This window comes from Saimiri boliviensis, chromosome X (assembly GCF_048565385.1).
Source record: "Saimiri boliviensis isolate mSaiBol1 chromosome X, mSaiBol1.pri, whole genome shotgun sequence".
NCBI lineage: Eukaryota > Metazoa > Chordata > Mammalia > Primates > Cebidae > Saimiri > Saimiri boliviensis.
In genome coordinates, this window is record NC_133470.1 from 57,856,686 (window position 1) to 57,869,699 (window position 13,014).

At 44.3% G+C, this 13,014-nt stretch overlaps 1 pseudogene; it reads left to right on the top strand.

Annotated features, from left to right (window-relative positions):
• The first annotated feature begins 3,165 nt into the window (after window positions 1-3,165).
• Window positions 3,166-4,356, top strand: LOC101033252 (actin-related protein 3-like; annotated as a pseudogene).
• Window positions 4,357-13,014: the final 8,658 nt, after the last annotated feature.

Below are 13,014 nucleotides of genomic sequence, written 5' to 3' on the forward strand. Positions count from 1 at the left end.
TTCCCACCATTCCAGGCCATCTAAGTGGACTGGAAATGGAGAAGTACAGGTTTGGGGTGAGGGAGGGCGATCTGGTGAAAATGATGCCCAGTTTCAGGAAGCCTGAATTCTCGGCCTCAGACAGAAATGCCCCAGATGCTGTTCTGTCACTGACTGTGTGAGACCAAGGCAAGTCTCTTCTATCTTCTGAGCCTCAGTTTCCTTTCATCTGTAACATGAAAACATCGGAACACATCTGTGGTTTCTAGACCTAAAGAAAATAATGAAAATTCTATGTTCAGCTGAAAGTTAACGGAAAAAAATATCTGAAGCAAAAAGCAGACCAGCTCTTATGAAAGAGTGGGGTGTCAACTCAACCAGCCTGCCCCTCAACAGCTGCCCCTGAAGTATATCCTTCCCAATATGGAGCTCCACATACTCCTTTACTCAAAAACTTTTGAAACACTCCTATGGCTAGCCTTCAAGTTGATCCTTGGCAGTTCTCTGTGGCAGAGGATCAGTCACTGGCATTTGTGCCTCTGGCTTTGTGTCGCTAATGTCTCCCTATGTGGCCACACCTCAGCACCCACCCATCACCTTGAGCCTGGCCCCCTTCTCTTCCATCATCCTTGTACCTAATTCCCAACCCACCCTCCACACCCAATCTCTTGCTTATCTGTCCAATACTGTCTTTTCCGAGGCAGGAAGGAAAAAGCTAGATTGTGGGAGGGGGCAAACCCCTATCTCAACCCTCTTCTCCTATGTTTTGGCTCAGGTCATGGTGTGGTGGTGTGGTTTTAGCTGCTGAAAAAGGGGGAGGGGACAGTGTCCCCCAGGGCTGAAGCTTCATCTACACTAACATTTGTTGAAGCTTTGAGTATCTGCCTCTTGAGCAATAAAATTGCCAGCATGGAATCCAGGGTAAACTGTTTTGTGAGGGGTCCCCAGCCGTACCTCCTCCACACACACACACACACACACAAACACACACAACTTGTTCATAGGCTCATGGCTGGCGGTAAGAGGAGGAGGAGAAGGAGGAGGAGGAGAAAGAGGAAGAAAAGGAAAAAGGAGTTATCCAGATGCTGTGAACTCTATTCCTAAGTCCAGTCAAAAAAAGGCCTGTCCCTGGCTCTTCTGAGGTGCAGTCCAAAAATGGGTATGTTAAACAAGTATCGTAGGCATTGGCATCATTGGTGATGTTTGGGAAACCCTGGATCAGAGCTCCTCGACCTTGGCTGCACATTAGAATCTCCTGGGGAGTCTTGAAATCCCCAGATGTCCAGGCTGCAGCCCAGATCCCTTAGACATCAGAGTCTCTGGGGGTGAGACCTAGGCATCAATACTTTTCAGGTTTTTCCAGCTGATTCCAGTGCATAGGCAGAGTTGAGAACCATTACCCTAGATGGCCTGTGAACAAACCACCATTCAGCCCTAGATTCCATGCATGGAGACTATGGCTGCCAAGGCATTAGGTAGGCAGGGAAAGGACACGAGGGCTGAGGGGAGATGGCCTCTCAGTGAAGGTGCTATTGAATTAGAGAGAGTATGGAAGTGTCTGGCCACCTGCCAAGAGGATGAAGAAAGAGAAGTTTCGTATCCAACTGGAAAGCCAAGAGCTACAGGAGCCAGTGACGCGGATAAGGTCCCCATGGGAACGAAAATAAAGGCTGCTGCAGGAGCCTCATGGTCCTTGGCTCTGGGCTCCTTACCCTGGAGCTCTCACCCCTTCGTGGAAGTTGCACTCTGACAGTAATTCCCATTCCACTTCTCAAGCAGACAGGGATAAGGCAGACGGAAGAAGCCTGCTGAGGTTAACCTCTCTGTAAGTACCACCTGTACTAACCCGACCACCAAAAGCATCCATGGCTTCCCTTCACCTTCAAAACAAAGCTCGTACTTCTTAGGCTGGAATGACAGGCCCTTCATCTGGTTTCTGCCCATCTTCCCAGCCATTTCTCTCACCATCTGTCCCTCCCCACTGTTGTCAGAGCTCACAGTGTATTCGGCCTGGGGTGCTCTCCCACCCAGACACTGCCTGAAAAGCACCTGTTCTTCTTGTGAGACTGGGACAAGCATCACCCCTCCGGGCAGTTTTCTCTGAAGCCTACCTCCCTTATTTCAGGCAGAGCTGATTAGGCACTTCTTCTGGCTGCTTCCCTGATCCCACCTTTGGCACTCTATGCATCAGTGCCTTGTCAAGCCATATGGGATCCCCAAGACAGAAGGAAAAGTCAGTAACACCCATCCTGCCTTTATGTACAATTTTGATATACAGTTTATTATGGATTTTCTGCATTCATTCTGATGTTTTAATATTGCATTAAAATATTCTTTACCCTATTTACTGAGGTTTTTGGCGCCCTCTTAAACTTGCGCTCAAGGCAAAGACCTCACCCTAGTCTGGGCCCTGTAATATTCTGTCTCCCTTAGTTAGCACCATGGCTGCCCCCTTCACTTACTTCATTCACATTTCAGCTCAAACATTACTGCAAACCAGAAACAGACTCACAGGTGAGCTAACTATAGCAAGGGCCACTGCTGTGATCCAGTAGAGGAAAGGGCGATCTTTTCAGTGAGTGGTAGGAGCAATTGCTGCCTACGTGGGAAAAACAGTGACCCTAATCTCCTACCTTGCATCACACACACACTTTAATTTCGGTTGGATCATACACCTAAATATGAAAGGTAAAGCACCTTCTAGGAAATAAAAAACCAGGAGGATGCATTCATCACCTTGAGGTAGGCAAATATTTTTTTAAACAGGATATAAAAGCAATAACCATAAAGGAAAAGATTGATAAATTGGGCTCCACTAAATTTAAGAACTTCTCTTTATCAAAACGAATTAAGAGACTAAAAATGTAGCTACATTCAGGGAAAAAATATTTGGGATGTAGATATCCAAAAAAGAGGACTGCCTGCCTGCCTGGATTGTGGAAGTGATGGCCGGTGACTGAGCCTGCTGCTTTCTTTCTTCTGCTTGGGCTTCCCGGCTAACTACCGAATGGTGAGAGTGGCCTGGCTGTGTATAGTCAGATACCTCCTGCCTCCCACTGCCAATTTCTGGCCCCTAGCAGCATGGAGCAGACGGTGGCAGCAGCAGCAGCAGCAGGAGAGGAAGGAGATGGCAGGAGGCTGCCGGCCTGTGTGGTGGGTTGTGGTGTGGGATATACAAATTTGGATATGCTGGAAATACAGAACCACAGTTTAATATCCTTTTCTGTATTGCTACTAATAAGTCAGCAAAAGTGGGGGATCAAGCTCAAAGGAGGGTGATGAAATGTGTTGATGACCAAGACTCCTTCATTGGTGATGAAGCAGTAGAAAAAAACCTACATATGCAATAAAGTGGCCAATCCACCATGGTATAGTTGAAGTTGGGGACTTGACGGAAAGATTTACGGAGCAAGTGATCTTAAATACTTAAGGGCAGAAACTGAAGACCATTATTTCATTTTGTCTGAACCTTGACTGAATACTGCAGGAAACAGGGAATAAACTGCTGAAGTAATGCTTGAGTCCTTCAATATTCCAGGCTTCTGTTGCTGTGCAGGCTGTTCTTGCCTTAGCTACATCTTGGACCTCCAGACAAGTAGAAGGACAGACATTGACTGGTAAAGTAATAGACAGTGGAGATGGTGTCACTCACATCATTCCTGTGTCTGAAGGGTATTTGATTGGCAGCTGTATTAAATGCATTTCAGTCCCAGGACGAGATATAACATATTTTATTCAGTAACTGCTGAGAGACTGAGAAGAATCTCTCAAAAACAATCCCTGGAAGCTGCTAAGCCAATAAAGGAGCACTATGGTTATGTCTACCCAGATTTAGTATAAGAATTTAACAAGTATGACGCAGATGGGTCAAAATGGATTAAACAGTATACCAGAAGCCATGCTGTCTCAAAGAAAGACTTTTCCATTGGTGGTGTTTCTGAGAGATTCTGAGGACCTGAAACCTTTTTTCATCCAGAGTTTGCTAATCCAGACTTTACATAAACTATCTCAGAAGTTGTAAATGAAGTAAGTCAGAATTGTCCTATTGATGTCAGATGACCTGTCTACAGGAATATGGTCCTCTCTGTAGGTTCAACCATGTTCAGCAACTTTGGATATCACTTGCAAAGAGATTTGAAAAGAACTCTAGATTTCTGGCTGAAATGAAGTAAGGATTTTAGTGGGAGAAGAGTGAAGCCAACGTCTATTGATGTACAAGTCATTACACACCACATGCAGTGATACGCAGTTTGGTTTGGAGGATCAGTGCTGGCTTCCACACCTGAGTTCTACCAAGTATGCCACACTAAAAATGACTATGAAGAAATTGGACCTAAGATTTGCCACCACAATCCAGTGTTTAGAGTCATGTCATAAAAATGACTTCATAGTTATTGGGGTTAGGGAGGTGGAAAAGAGATAATCTTTCTGATTACATTTTGTCTGGATGGCTGGTTTTGAGGTTTTAAACCTGACTTGAAATAGTAAGACCAAACATGTTTATACAATATATTTTAATAAGTGTATCAACATGCAGATGTAGAAGAAAAGAAAGTGATTGTGTTTTATTTAGGTTGAATAGTTGGATCTTATGTGTGACAAAAGAAGTGGATTTTAGTTCTTCTGTGCCCTGGTATGTTGTGTATTAATGAATTATCCAAGATTCGATGGGATTTATCAGTGTGTAGATAGCACTATAATGATTGAATTGTGCACTTCTAAGTGTGCAATGCAAGAGCTTGTTTATATCTCATACTTTTTATACTTTGAGGATAAAAAGTCAAAGAAAAATTGTGTTCCAGAGAAAAATTGTGACCAAGAAAAGAATAAATTTAAAAATAGCCTGATGAGACTTGGCATACACACTCCTCATGGGATTCCAGTTATTATGGAGTGCTCCCATACCCCTCCACCCCTTCTCCCCAAAAGGTTTTATTTGCAAGTGCTTTTGAAACTAAGAGCTACTATCTTGGATTAACTGATGCCTGCTGTTGCTTTCTGATTCCTCACATTCTGTTTCTTGCTTTAAAAAAGAAAAAAACAGCCAAGATAAACGTTGGACCAGTATTGCAGTTCTGTAGTGTCATTTCTTATAAAACAACAACAACAATAATTTGATTACCAAAATTGGCATATTTAAAGCCTAACAACATTCTAATGAAGACACAAATTTCTTTAATACTTGTTTCAAGCTCTTTAGTCTCTTTATCAGTTAACTAATAAATGTGTTTTCTTCAAACCTCTGCAATAGTTCTTTAAAATCACAACAGTTAATTAGCAAGCTGACATTTTTATGTGCTCTATACAAATACCTGTGAACTTTTAATACGTTGAGTGATTGGATCTCCATTTGATATTTTCATTTGTATAACTCATTTGCAGTCTGAGGATTTTTAGTGCCAGTCCATAAAGATATAATTGAAAGTTAATTTTCTTTTCTTTTCTTTTCTTTTCTTTTTTTTTTTTGAGAATGAGTCTCACTCTACTGCCTAGGCTGGAGTACAGTGGTGCAATCTCGGCTCACTGCAACATCCACCTCCTGGATTCAAGTGATTTTCCTGCCTCAGTCTCTCAAGTAGTGGAGATTACAGGTGTCCGCCACTACACCTGGCTAATTTTTGTATTGTAAGTAAAGACAGGGTTTCTCCATGCTGGCCAGGCTGGTATTGAACTCCTGACCTCAAATGATCTGTCAGTCTTGGCCTCCCGAAGTGCTAGGATTACAGGCATGAGCCACTGTGCCGGGCTTGAAAGTTAATTTTCTTTGCATTTTAAAATAGCTGGATCATGAAAAAATAGTGATGAAAATAAATTCAAACTGAAAAAAAAGAACTCATATCCAGAATATATAAAGAACTCCTACAAATCAGTGTTTATACCAGCTTTATTCATAATAACCAAAAATAGTAACAACCCTCACATCCATCAACAGGAGAATGAATACACAAATGTGGAATATCCATGGAGAAACACACAACAATAATAATAAACTGACATGCATAACCACATGCTTGAATCTCACTGACATTATGTTTAGTGAAAAAAGCAAGATAATGGCAAAACTCATTGATGGTGAGAGCATTAAGTATTGATGACCTCACAGATGGAGACTGGGAAAGAAGAAATTTCCTGAGTGCTGAAAATGTTCTAAATTGTAATTTGGCTGGTGTCTATAAATGTAACAAGTCATTGAGCTATACTCTTCATATCAGTGTACTTTATTGTATGTAAATCATACCTCAAAAATAAAAAGGATAGACTGGGCACGGTGTCTCAAACCTGTAATCCCAGGGATTACTTTGGGAGGCTGAGGCAGGAGGATTGCTTGTGCCACAGGAGTCAAGACTAGCCCAAGCAACAAAGCAAGACCTTGTCTCTACAAAAATAAAAATTAAAAAAAAAAATAGCTGGGAGTAGTAGCACATGTGTGTTGTCCCTGCTCATCAGAAGTCTGAGGCAGGAGGATCACCTGAGTCCAGGAGGTCCAAGCTGCAATAAGCCGTGATCATGCCACTTCACTCTAGCCAGGGAGACAGAGCAGGATCCTGTCTGGAAAAAAAAAAAGAATAAAAAAAGCATCTCTTCATGAGGCTGCCTCTGACCATTCTTTTAAAAATAGCAACCCAATCTAAGCATCATGTTGTCCACCATAAATAAATATATACAATAAAATGTATAGATGTATACAATTTTTTTGAGACAAATTATTGCTCTGTTGCCCAGGATGGAGTGCAATGGCATGATCACGGCTCACTGCAGCCTTGACCTCCCAGGCTCAATCCATTTTCCTGCCTCAGCCTCCTGAGTAGCTGGGACTACAAGCACACACCACCATGGCCAGCTAATTTTTGTATTTTTTGTAGAAATGGGGTCTCACTATGTTGCAAAGGCTGGTCCTCAACTCTTGGACTCAAGTGATCCTCCTGCCTCAGCCTTTGAAAGTGTTGAGACTACAGGCATAAGCTATGAGGCCCGGCCCAATTTTAAAAACAAATAAATGTAATAGCACCCTAACCACTCTCAGCACACTACCCTGCTTTGTTTTTCATCAAAGAACTTACTGCAACTTAAAAAAAAGCTTTTTAGGGATGGGGGGACTCGCTTTGTTGCCCAGATTGGTCTCGACCTCCTTGACTCAAACAATCCTCCTGCCTCAACCTCCTGAGTAGCTGGGATTGTAGGCAGGAACTATTGCACATGACTGCTTCTTGCAACCTAATGTACTGTTTATTTTTTTAATTGGTTTATCTTCTGCCTCCCTGCACTAGACTCTAAGGCCATCAGGGCAGAAACTCTCTCTGCCTAGCATGTGATAAGAGTTTGCTCCTTATTGGTTGAGGAGCCTTCACCATGCTCTATTTCATGCTGGGGGTGTGACATTAAAAGGCACAGCAGCAAGCACATGAACTCTGGAACACTACCACCTGGGTTCTGGTTCCACTTCCATTGCCTAGCAGCTGATGGGCCTCTGGCAAGTTTCTTCCCCTTGCTGTGTCTCAGTCTCCCCATCTTCAATATGGACAAAATCTCAGTTCCTACTTTACTGCAGCCCAGAGAAAGGAGTTGCACACTGCCATCCCTCTCAGATGGAGCTACATGCTCAGATGGCATGGGACTCATGCCTGCAGTCCGCTCCTTGTGCTCCTCCCCAAACCCACCTCAGAGAAGGCCTCGTGGGTTTCTCAATCCTCTGAAAGGGAATAGTGTGTTGTGCAGAAGGCTGTTCCCAATGACTGCTTGTAAAGTACATCCATCAAGCATTGACTGTGCCCTCTGTTCATATGACAGTGCGTTAAACTCCTGGTTTTCCTTGATGCTGGCAGCATCTCCACTTCCTCCAAAATGCTCTGTGTCCATGTAGAAATGCCTGTATCCTTCACCCTCGGAAAGTTTGCTGAAAAATCAACTCACAGGGCCAGGCGTGGTGGGTCATGTTTGTATTCTCAGCACTTTGGGAGGTTGAAGCAGGCAGATTGCTTGAGCCCAGGAGTTTGAGACCAGCCTGGGTAACATAGTGAGACCCTGTCTCTACAAAAAAATGAGCAGGGCATGATAGTATGCACCTGTAGTTCCAGCTACCTGAGAGGCTGAGGTGGAAGGATCACTTGAGCCTGGGAGGAGGAAATTGCAGTGAACTGTGATCACACCACTGCATTCTGGCCTAGACAACAGAGCAAGACCCTGTCTCAAAAAAAAAAAAAAAAAAAAAAAAGAAAAGAAAAGAAAAGAAATCAACTCACAAAAGGCAGATTGATTTGAGAAAAGGCATACAAATTTATTTAAAGCGTATACACTGGAGCCTTCAGAATGGAGGCCCAACCCCACGATGGGGTGCAAAAGCTTTCATACCATCTGAGGTTACAGGAAGAATGGGAGCTCCCCTGACGCATGGCCAGAAACAGGTCACGGTGGTAAATCATGTTGTGGTGGCGGGACGCGTTATAGGAGGGGGAGGAGAGGAGGCCTGGCGGGCAAAGGTGGTCTCCTTAGGTAGATGAACGCTCACAGGGAGCAGCCCTCAGAGAGAATAGACAGTGAATGTTTCTTTCAGATCTTTAACGTGTGAGCCTCTCGGTTCGTCTTTCCCAGATCCTGACAAGGGAAGGCCTGGCTGCATCAATGCAGATTCTCCACAGATGCAAATCAGCCCACAAAAGGCAGCTTTGCAGGGACGCTTCTGCTTGCTGGCCCCTTGACAGCCATCTCAGCAAATGTGGAAGAAATCTATTTGTGGGTAAAACACTTGGATTTTTTTCAATGGCCTTCCAAGACCTTGCTTTGAACACTCTCTACCGCCTACTGGCCATGTGACCTTGGGCAAGTCACTTCACCTTGCTGAGCTACTTCATATTTATTCTTTCCTTCTCCTTTGCCTTGCCTTGCCAGATTTTGAGACAGGGCCTTGCTCTGTTGCCCACACTGGAGTGCATTGGTGTGATCACAGCTCACTGTTGCCTTGACCTCCCAGGCTCAGGTAATCCTCTCACCTCAGCCTTCTGAGTAGCTGGGACCACAGGCACACGCCACTATGTCTGGCTATTTTGTGTGCGTGTGTGTGTGTATTTTGTAGTGATGGGGTTTCACCATGGGAAGTTCAAGACCCAGGCTGATCTTGAACTCCTGGGCTCAAACGATCTGCTTGCCTTGGCCTCCCAAAGTGCTGGGATTACAGCCATGAACCATTGCATCCAGCTCAGATTTCTCATCCATAATGTAGAGCTAATGGTAAGATCTTCCTCCAAGGTGTCTTGAAAGATTCAGTAAGGCAGTCGTTATGGACAAGGCCTCTAGCAGTGGAATTAGAATCTCCTGAGTGAGAGCAGCCTTTGATTTACTGGTGTTCTCGTCCATTCCATTGGTGTGCTCTCCTCAGAGAGTTAGGCTGTAGGTTAGGGAGACAAAGCCCCTTGAATTGCTCTTTTCTTGAAGAAAAGAAAGGGAATGGTCCATTACTGAGATCCTCCTGCACATGTAGCCCTGTGCTCTGTTGTCTTATTGACTTTGGCAACTACCGGGTAGGGCATTGTCATTATCCCCGTGTCACAGATGAGAACTCCAAGGCCGTGTAACAGGAAGTGAGGGTAGAAAACAGGGGCCAGCCTGGGCCTCAGGCCCCTGCCCTGGGGGAAGATGCCAACTCATTGTGGGCAAAGCTGTTCTACTGGCACAGAAAAGTCCAGTCCTACCTATCTTCTAGATTCTTGGTCTAGAAGAGGCACCTCCTCCCAGCCATGGGTGGGAATGCCCACTATGTTTGCTGAGCCTTGTCCTAAAGGGTGCATGTGCCTTTGAAGCATGCCCTAGGATTCAGCCGCTTACCAAGCACTCCCAAGAGGAGATCATGAGGATGATGTCACTGTAGCTACCCACGCAGACAAATATGCACAAACCTTTATAAAGATGTTTCAAAACTATTTATAAAGGAATAGTACATCCTGCTCTGGAGAAATGAGGTTGACCTTGGGTATAGGGCTCAGAGTGGAAGCTATCCAAGACTGATGGCACATTCTTGGGCCAGATATTCATCTCTCTGTTCCTATCCACATACCTCAATTCATATTTTGTACATAATTTATAATTTTATATTTCCTCTAGCAGATGCTCCCAGAGCTCTAGCCTGGCCCTCGGCTGTGGAAGCCATGACCATAAAAAGCTGAGACAGAAAGTGAAGAAGAAATCAAGTAGAGAAAAGCAAATGCCTGCACATGATCTGATTTCTATCGGATCCTGGATATGTGTGTTGGTATTTATTTGTGTGTCTGGAATCTGTTCTAACTGGCCACCTCTGCTCACTAGCCTCTTCTGTGTACTTCCCTTTTTCCCAGAACGCTTCACACAGCCTGGGCACTGGAAACATGTACATACTGACTAGGCGCGGTGGCTCATGCCTATAATCCCAGCACTTTGGAAGGCCGAGGTGGGTGGATCACCTGAGGTCAGGAATTTGAGACCAGCCTGACCAACATGCAGAAACCCTGTCTCTATTAAAAACACAACATTAGCTGGGTGTGGTGGCAGGCACCTGTAATCCCAGCTACTCAGGAGGCTGAGGCAGGAGTATCACTTGAACCTGGGAGGCAGAGGTTGCAGTGAACTGAGATCCCGCCATTGCACTCCAGCCTGGGCAACAAGAGCAAAACTCAGTCTCAAAAAAAAAAAATGTACATGCTGATAAATGACCTGCTTACACTAATAACTATCATATAATATATATATATACATATATATATTATATATACACTAATAACTATCATATAATATATATATACACACTACATTTAACAGTTTGGACAGTGCTTTCACATAAATTATCTTATCTGACCACCAACCCCAGAGTCCTACCAAAAAGTTCTTAGTGTGTCCATTTGACGGATGAAGAAACTGATGTTTTGAGCAGTAGCGTCAGAAGAACCTGGTAAGTGGAGCACACGCTGGAGAGTGATACAGGAGTCCTAGGTACAAGTCCTGGCATGGTTACTTATTCATTCCATGGCCTTGAGAAACTTATTCCCCTGCTCTGTGCCTCAGTTTTCTTAACTATAAAATGAGAGGATAAGATCACGGATGAGACTTTAGAACAACAGGTGCTAACTGTCTGGAGCACTGCCTGGAGAAAGATTCTGAGGCACATCTGAGCTAAGGGAGAGTTCCGGTGTAAGCATAATAGGTTTATTGCCCAAAGCAGACAGCAAGTCAATATGCCAAGACATTGGGTTACAGCAGAGAGGTTTAATCATAGGGTCACTGAATGAGGAGATGGGAGGAAGTGTCAAATCTTTCTCATGGGAAATGGTTGAGGCTAGGGATTTGAAGGGATTCGAAGTGGACCAAAGTGTGGAGATCCTTGAGTAGTTGAAGAGTGCAGAGTGAAGTCATGAGAAAGGGGATGAAGAAGCTGTTATTCTCAAGCTGACTTCATTTCTCTGTGGGAGTCTTCAAACTGGTTGCTGAAATTTGGGGTCTGAAAACATTCTTAAACAATCCTTAAACAAAAGCCTTGTGATTCTAATGTCAGAAAGCCTATCTATAGGAACACTGGGGAGGCAAATGGTCAGAATCTAGTGCCACCTGACTTTCAGCAACAAGGAAGTGGGCCAAATACAGCCTGATTCATGTTTTATTTTAAATATATTTTCTGCCCACGACCCAGCATGCAATTCTCGTCAACCCTGTAGATTAGGAAGGGAGCATTTGCTCGCTATTTGCTGTCTTTGGGCTACAGGGCATTTACGAGCCCGTCCCAGCTCTGAGAGTTTTGGGTTTCCAAGTGCTTTGCCCCTGAGGTCGCCCAGCAGATCTAGGACTGAGCTCATTTCTCTGCCCAATGGACTTTCCACTTGCCAAGCTCCACTGTGAACCACTAGACTTAGAATTGATTTTGGTCCTAGGCATTTAATCAATATTTGCTGAGTTTTTGCTTTGTAGTTTTGGGCAATCCACTTCTCTTCTTTGAGCTGCAAGCTCTTCCCTCATTGGCAAATGGAGCTAGCTAGACATCTATCATAGTAACACACAAAGCAAGGGCTAGATCTGGCCTCCAGGATAAGAGCTCCCTCACTGTGTGGCATTTCTTCCATCAGGGTGACTTGTAAGCTTGTGAGACTTCAAAGATAAACTGTTTGCACCAACTTCTAGCAACTCTGTCTCACCAAGTTTTCAGAGGTGGAAACAGATTCAGTAAGGGGTACAGCTAATGGTGGCTGATAGTATGGGCTCTTGAAGAAGGCTGCTAATATTTACATCCTAACTCTGCCACTGTTTAAACTTAGCAGGTTACCAGGCAGTGCCCCCGTTTCTCTATCTGTAAAATACAACTATTAATAGCTACCTACCTTATAAGGTTATGAGGACATGAGTGAATGCATAGCAAAACTTAGAAGACTGTCTGGCTCATTGTTAATGACCAATAGATGTTCACTATTATTATGGTCCAAGGTAACTCTACGGCAGATGTGCCTGACAGCAATAACTTAAGCGTACCCTGTGAATGACCCAATGGTCTAAGAAGAATGTGTGCTCACAGTTCCGAGCTAATGAATCTAGGAGTGGCCAACCCGGAGATTCATTCCTTATCTTTGAAGAACATCTGAAGCCTTGGCTCATTCCTTGGAACACAGGACATACAAGGAACTGAAGACCTTTGTTTTGGGTCAAATGGAGGTTGCTAGGGGAAGAATGTTAAGTAAAAATGCTACATAAACTGCTGCACACTTTTTACAAATGGTAGTGGTTCTCCTGTCTAGCCCTCTACCACTGAACCATCCCTGTAAGTCCCCCCAATAAACTCTATGTCTTGTTCGCTGCCTCTTGTCTCTTCTTCAGCCTCTCAGGCATGGTGGCATCTCTGTTGAAGTCAATAGAGGTCCAGTAAGACAGTAATGCAGCAAGCCTTGGGCAGGTCTGGCCTTCAGGCCAAGAGCTCCCTCACCGCATGACACTTCTTCCATCAGGGTGACCCAAGAATGAGTGAGTGAGCAGGGACAAGAATCCTAGGTCCTGAGCAGTGCTCAGAGCTGGTTTCTGACTGAGTTTATG